Here is a 7,500-nt window from a genome sequence, read left to right on the forward strand (position 1 = left end):
CTCTTCTCTTCTCTTCTCTTCTCTTCTCTTCTCTTCTCTTCTCTTGCGTTTCTCCATTCCCCTCCCTTCCCCCGGTGGAGGTAAGCAAAGAAGCGGCGACGGCCATGTCCCCGGGCCAGTGTCTCAGGTGGCTTCGCTCGGCCCCTTGTCGTCCCGTCGTCGCGTGATGACGGAGTGGATGCGGGTCGTTGGGTCGTCCGGCGTCGTCGTGGCTCCGTTGTCAGAGCAGCCGGGGCTCGGGGTTGGGTCGTTGGGTCGTCCGGCGGCGTCGTGGCTCCGTTGTCAGAGCAGCCGGGGCTCGGGGTTGGGTCGTTGGGTCGTCCGGTGGCGTCGTGGCTCCGTTGTCAGAGCAGCCGGGGCTCGGGGTTGCCTATGGGTTCGTGGTCCGTTTCCTGCCGTTCTGGTGAACTGCTAAGGATTCTGCGTTCGGGGCGGTGTCACGGCTTGGGGGGCGGGTTGTTTTGTTTGTTTGTTTGTCTATATATATCTGTCTTTTCGTCTGTCTGTCTGTCTGTCTAACTTTCCGTCTGTCTATCTACTTATTTATCTATATATCTGTATATCTATTTATCTATCTCTCTGTCTCTTTCTGTCTGTGTATTTATCTATCTATCTATGTATATCTGTCTATCTATTTGTTTGTTTATTTATTTATTTTATGAGGAAAGTGCCACGAGGTGATCACACGCCGGGGTCTTCTGTGCGTTTCTCCGCCCTTTTGTTGTTGATCATCAATATCCGTCTCTATTATTAATTATCCCTCCTCTTTTTTCCTTACGTAGTAATGACTTTAAAGACTCTTTAAATTTTTTAAGGACTCTGAATTCGTGTTGAAGCTTTCTCTCTTAATTCCTGTCTTTGTCGATGGCGAGTCGGTCCTGCCATACGGGAGCGAACGGGAAGGGCGGCGGGCTGGTCACTCGTCAGCTGATGTCAGTTGGAGCAGCGTCAGGCATGGGGATGTCACGCCAGATTAGCAAGACATGGAATCACGTTTGCCTGGTCACACTTATAGGGTGGCGGTAGAAAGAAAGAAAGAAGGGAAGGAAGGAAGGGAGGGAGGAAGAAAGAAAGAAACACTTATAGGGTGACGGTAGAAAGAAAGAAAGAAGGGAAGGAAGGAGGGAGGAAGAAAGAAAGAAAGGAAGAAAGAAAGAAAGAAAGAAAGAAAGAAACACTTATAGGGTGACGGTAGAAAGAAAGAAAGAAGGGAAGGAAGGGAAGGGAGAGAAGGAGGAAGAAAGAAAGAAAAAGAGAAAGAAAGAAAGAAAAGGAAAGGAAGAAAGAAAAGGAAAAAAATAAATAAAGAAAAGGAAAAAAACAAATAAAGAAAGAAAGAAAGAAAAAGAAAAGGAAAAGCGGAGAGGTAGCGGACACCACTACTTGGGAGGAGACGGAGCGTGGTAGGCAATAGCGCTTGGAAACGTGAGTGGAGTAAGGGCTTTGTAGGGAGTACCAGGAAGTGAGTCATTTGGAGTTGGGAGAGGGAGAAGGGAAGAAGAGAGGAGAGGGAGAGGGAGAGGAAGGGGAAGGAAGGAAGAGGAGAGGGAGAGGGAGAAGGGAAGAAGGAGAAGGAGAAGGGAGAAAGAGAGGGAGAGGGAGAAGGAGAAGGAGAAAGAGAGGGAGGAGAAGGAGAAGGAGAAGGAGAAGGAGAGGGAGAAAGAGAGGGAGAGGGAGAAGGGGAGGAAGGAGGGAGAAGGGAAGAGGGAGAGGGAGAGGGGAAGAATGAGAGGGAGAGGGAGAAGGAGATGGAAAAGAGGAGAGGTAGAGGGAGAAGAAGGAGAAGGAGAGATAGACAGAGACGGACGGACACACATAAGCGCGCACAGACAGACAGACAGACAGAAGGGAAGACACACAAGTATTAGGGCGAAGCAAATAAGATAATAGAGACAGAAAAGGGGTAGAGGGAGAGAAGCAAAAAAAAAAAAAACAAAAAAAAAAAACATGAGTCGCATTACAGTGCGTTCACGAGTGGCTCCGTGCCATGCTTCGTCCGGCGAGCGTGTGGCACTGACGGCTCGGTGTCGTTTCGGTGTCGTCTCGGTGTCGTGTCGTCTCGGTGTCGTCTCGTCTCGGTGTCGTCTCGCGGCCCTCGTAACGGATTACTTGGCGGCGGGAAAGTTGGTCTCGTAAAACCAGTCGGGGCGGGAAGTCTCGGAGAAGAGGAGGGTGTGGGGTGGGGTGGGGAGGGAGGGAGGAGAAGGGGGAGGGTGTGGGGTGGGGTGGGGTGGGAGGGGAGGGAGGAAGGAAGGGAGGGAGGAGAAGAGGAGGGTGTGGGGTGGTTGTCAGGAGGAGGAGGAGAGGGGGTGGGGTGGGGTGGGGAGGGAGGGAGGGAGGGAGGGAGGGAGGGAGGGAGGCGAAGGGGAGGGAAGGGAAGGGGTGTGTATGGTGGTTGGGAGGAGGGAAGGGAAGGGAAGGGGGAGGCTTCTTTGTTGGGGGAGGAGGGAAAGAGAGGAAGTGGAGGTGGAGGAGGAAGGTGTGTGGTGTTTAGAGGGGGAGGAAGGCGAGGCGGCGGTGTGTGTCCGTCACGGGGTGGGGGGTGAGGGGAGGGGGAAGGGCAGGAGGCGCTGAAGATCACAAAGGCAGCTGTGGAAAGAGGAAGGACGCCGCGCGCGAACCGGTTGGCTGAGTGAGTCAGTAGGTCAGGAGTGTCGCAGGACAGTTAGTCCCCCGCCGCCCTTCGCCGCCCTCCGCGGGCGCTTCCTCCGCTCGCCTCCCCTTCTCCCCCCACCCCTCCCCGCGCCCCTGCCTCCTCCCCCTCAAAGCCCGACCCCGCCTGCCCCCTCCCCCTCCCCTTCCCCCTGCACCTGCCCGCGTTACCGGGTTCGCGTAGGCATACGGTCGTAGACGGAAAGGTTGTTGCCCCTCGCATGCAGTGTGTTATTTATGCACACGCACACGCACACGCACACACACACATACACACACACACACGCACACGCACACGCACACACACACGCACACATACACACACGCACACGCACACGCACACGCACACGCACATGCATATGTGTTAGTGTGTGTGTGTATTTGTATATGTTGTATATTTATGCCTATGTAGATATGTCTATATATTGTGTGTGTGTTTATAGTTACATTTATATTAATATGAATTTATATGTAATATAAATTCAGATGAATATGAATATAAATTTATAAACATGAACATAAACAAGTTACATTGGTCCATACGCCGTACGAAAATGTACACTCACGTGCCGAGCGTATGTACGTCTGGCCGCGCGTATCCCGTACCTTCACGCCGCCTTTGTCTGGAGGGCGATAAGGAGAACAAAGCAGGGAATGTCGTTCGGGAAGTTCCGGCGGCGTGGCATGGAGCCGGGTAGCCGCGTGTACCCGGTCGCCCTTTCCCAGAAACCCTTTTTCCTTCGACTCGTATTTTTTTTTCCTCGTGTTCGGATGAGCCGCCGAGTCGGACGGGGCGGGAGAAAGCGGGGGGGGGGGGGGGGGGGTGCCCGTTGCTCGGCCCCGGAAGGAGAGGTTTGGCAGCGTCGTTTGAGGGGGAGGGAGAGGGAGAGGGAGAGAGGGAGAGAGCGACAGAGCGACAGAGAGAGAGACAGACAGACAGATAGATAGACAGAGACAGAGACAGAGACACAGAGAGAGAGGGGGGGGGGGAGAAAGTATGTAAGAATGTAAGAGAGAGAGAGAGAGAGAGAGAATGAGAGAATGAGAGAATGAGAATGAGAGAGAATGAGAATGAATGAATTGTATGACCCACCTGACCCAATTATAGACATAATGAGGTATTATCTTCCGCCTCTTCCACGCAGACAATAGTGACGAATGCTTTCCGCAGTAGCTGGCGGGTCCAAGCACGGAAAGGGGGGGGGGGAGGAGGTTCTCTCGTCTCAGGAGCACTGTTTAGAAGACGTGGGCCACCTGCGTTTGTTTATGCAACGCCCCCGCCACGGTCGCTGCTGGGACAGTGGCAGGGGAGCGGGTCTCCTGCATTGGGCGTCCGTTCCTGTGGGGGGCGATCTCGTAGACGCGTCCTGGCTTGGTGGTTTGGGCTTTGAGGGCTTCGGGGGTGCCTTGGGGTGGGATGGAAACGTTTGTTGACGATGGGGTGGTGAGAGGGTGAGTGGGAGGGGCGTGTTGCTAGGGAGGGATGGAGACACAGACAGACAGACAGAGATAGACAGAGACAGGCAGGCAGACACAGACAGACAGACACAGACAGACGAAGACGTAGATTAACGAAGACGGACACAAAGACAGACGAAGGCAGAGACAGAGAGTGAGCGGAGGAGCGTTTCTTCCAGGGGGAGAGGAGAGAGGGTCTGGCAAGGCGCGTGTGTTGCCACGGTGTCACGAACGTTGCACCCGGGAAGAGAAAGTTTGTGTGTGCTGTGTCATCTTCTGCTTTTATATCTCCTCATTACACGCACACACACACACCTCCGGCTCCCCCTCCTGCAGCTCTCTCGGCTCTTGGAATGGTGTTGCAGTCCAAGGGGCTCTGCGTGGAGGCGAGGTGGTGGAAGGCGCCGTTCTCTCCTCCTCTCGTCTCTTTTCCATGCCGTTTTTCGTGTGTTTTCTTTTCTTTTTTATTATTCTTGCGTTTTTTTTGTGCTGCTACTTTCTCCTCTTTTTTTAAATCGCATTCCTCTTCTTTCCATTTATTTCTTCTTCTGCCTCGTTTTCTTCTTCGTTTTTCCTCGCCTTCGTCTTTGACTTTGTCCTTGTCTTTTCTTCTTCATCATCTTCCTCCTCCTCCTCCTCCTCTTCTTCTTCTTTTTCTTCTTCTTCTTCTTCTTCTTGGGGAAAGTATCCAGCCACGAGGTTTCCCATCGGGTGGGAAGGTTGGACTCGAGGCTTCCCAGGCTTCACGGTGAGAGACACGAGGCTTCCTGGAGGGTTACGCTCGCTGCAGGAGACGCGGAGTTGCCCGGATGAAAGGTGTTGCCAGGAGGAAAGTTCCCCGGATGTGAGGCTTTTTTTTGGGGGGGGGGGGGGGCTGAGAGGTTTCCCGGATGTCACGTGCAGGTCGAGGAGGATCCGCTGGTTGTTCGTTTTGGTTGCGAGGGTTCTGTCGAGTGGTAGCGGTCGGGTGAGGAAGGGTTTCTTGAGGGGGAGGAAGGGGGGAAGGGGGGAAAGGGGGGAGGGGGTGGTCCTTATGTTTATGTAACACTTGCTCGTCGGAGTAACGTGTATCGGTAGAACTAATTAAGGGGTTGAGGTACATAAAGGTGTAAAGTTTTTTTTAACCACTAAACTAGCTAATGATTCGTTAAGTCTGTAGTGAAACTTGTGGTCTGATTTTATCACCGACGGATTTTAGTACCGACAGATCCGTGGGCTTTCGCTTATTTCTTGGAGGGTCTTGGGGTGACGGGCTTTTGTCGGCCCAGGGTTCTGAAAATTGGCATTGGGTTTGCTGGTAAGGATCCTTTTTTTTCTCGTAGTGTTGTTGTCGTCGTCGTTGTTGTTGTTGTTGTTGTTGTTATCGTTGTTGTTGTTGTTTCCTTAAGTTCTGGTAGTGTCGTCGTCGTCGTTGTTGTTGTTGTTATCGTTGTTGTTTCCTTAAGTTCTGGTCGTGTCGTCGTCGTTGTTGTTGTTGTTGTTGTTGTTGTTGTTGTTTCCTTAAGTTCTGGTAGTTTTGTTCTTGTTACTGTTGTTGTTATCATTGTCGTTTCCTCAGTTTCTTGTATGATCAGGTTCTTGAGGTTTTTCTCCCCTCGCGCGTGCTAAGCCACGTCCGTTTCTATATGTGGATGTAGCAGGTGCAGAAGCCGTCTGTATTAAGTGTTCGTGTTTTCTCGTTGCAGCGTTGCGTCATGTTCTCCTTTCTGTTCTTTAGAGCATAGACAAATTATATAACAGCCACGCGAATCATACAGAAAGGTTGGGTTATACTGCCGAGCATTTGAAAGCCCCATTAAAGATTTGGTTACAGAGCCCGACTAACAGGACGGAGGCCCCGTTTTAAACGACGATGCTAATACTAACACCACAAAGTGTAATTGCGCCATGTGTGCGGGCGAGTAGGGGTAGCCAGGGGTCCCAGGTGGTTGTGGTAGGGTGCCATACGTGAGACTAGGTGGGAGGGAGGGGGGGAGGGGGGAGTAGATGGACTAGTTTAAACGTAAAGTCAGGGTGTAGTCTTGTGAGTTCGAATCTTTTCAGGGTGGATGAAATAAAGTCATAAACGTAATTGTTTGTGTAGGGAGACGTACTGTAGGTAGGTATTCATTAGAGGGTAGTGGGGTGACATCAGTGTAATGAATAGGGTGTAGGACGTAATTTGTTTAGGGTAAGGAAAATGCAGGAAAGGTACTGGTCAGGGTATAATACAGTAGGCTGGAATCTATTTGAGGGTAGCCAGTCACCTCTAATGGTTCTGATTACTGCGCCATGCGTGAGACCTCGAAGGGTAGTCAGAATGTTATGTAAGTAATGGTTGGAGTGTCATACGCAGGTTCAAGTGCTATTATGGAGTGCGGAGTGCTATGAAAAGGTAGTGGTTAGGGTGTCATGTGAAGACAGTTGCGCTGGACGTTGAGGTGAGGGCGTAGGCAGGTGCAACAGATGGTAGCGTGGTCCTGTTAGTGACACTGTTGTTGAAACAGATTAGGGCCACTTGCGGTCTGGATACAGTGGCAACCAGAAACGTTTTTGCTTGGTTTGCAGGTGAGCCGCATGGATGTTTGGATACAGTGGCAGCGAGAGAGGGTTTTATTTGGTCGAATGAGAGCCAGTTACGGTCTGTATAGAGAGGCGACCGTAGATAAAGTGGCAACCAGAAAAAAAAGCCACGTGTAGATAAAGTGGCAACCAGATAAAAAGTTCATTTGGTCGTAGTAGAGCCACTCGTGACCTGGATTGAAGTGCCATCTCGAAAAAATTAATATCGGGTCGTCGCCTAGTGTTGTCAAGAGAGCTGGGGATGCTCAGGAGAGGGGAGGGGGGGAGGGGGGAGAGGGGGGGGGTGGAGGGTCCGGAGAGCGGGGGTCGTTGCCAAGGGTAAAGGTCTGAAAAGGTCAAACGGTCGGCGGAGTCCTTTGTCCCGGGGTCTGTCCGTGCTTGCGGGGGGGGGGGGGGGAAGGTTTGCTTGAGGAATGCAGACAGGCAGGAAGTATGTGTGTGTGCGTCGAGGAATGACTGTTATCGGATTACGGATTTCCCGATGGTCGTGCGAGTCTTTCTTTGCTTGGGGGCTGAAAAGTGTCACGAGTTCGTTGTTGTTGTTTTTGTGTGTGTGCGTTTATTCAGAAGCAGTATTTATGACGCGGGTTCGGGATGTTGTGATGCGTTCTGAGTTTCAGGGATTTTTATTTTTTTATTTTTTTTATTACTCGGATTTGTTTATTTAATGAAATGTGGAAATGAGTCTTGTTGTTTTTCTTTCAAAATCGGCTCTGTCATGGATTGCAGAAACGACTGATGCACTTAACTGACAGGTTATTTGCGCGGGAATATTATTTTTAAGCAGACATTGAAAGCATACATTCTCCCCCCCCCCCCCGAATTGAG

The sequence above is a fragment of the Penaeus vannamei genome, chromosome 36, assembly GCF_042767895.1.
Source record: "Penaeus vannamei isolate JL-2024 chromosome 36, ASM4276789v1, whole genome shotgun sequence".
Taxonomy (NCBI): domain Eukaryota; kingdom Metazoa; phylum Arthropoda; class Malacostraca; order Decapoda; family Penaeidae; genus Penaeus; species Penaeus vannamei.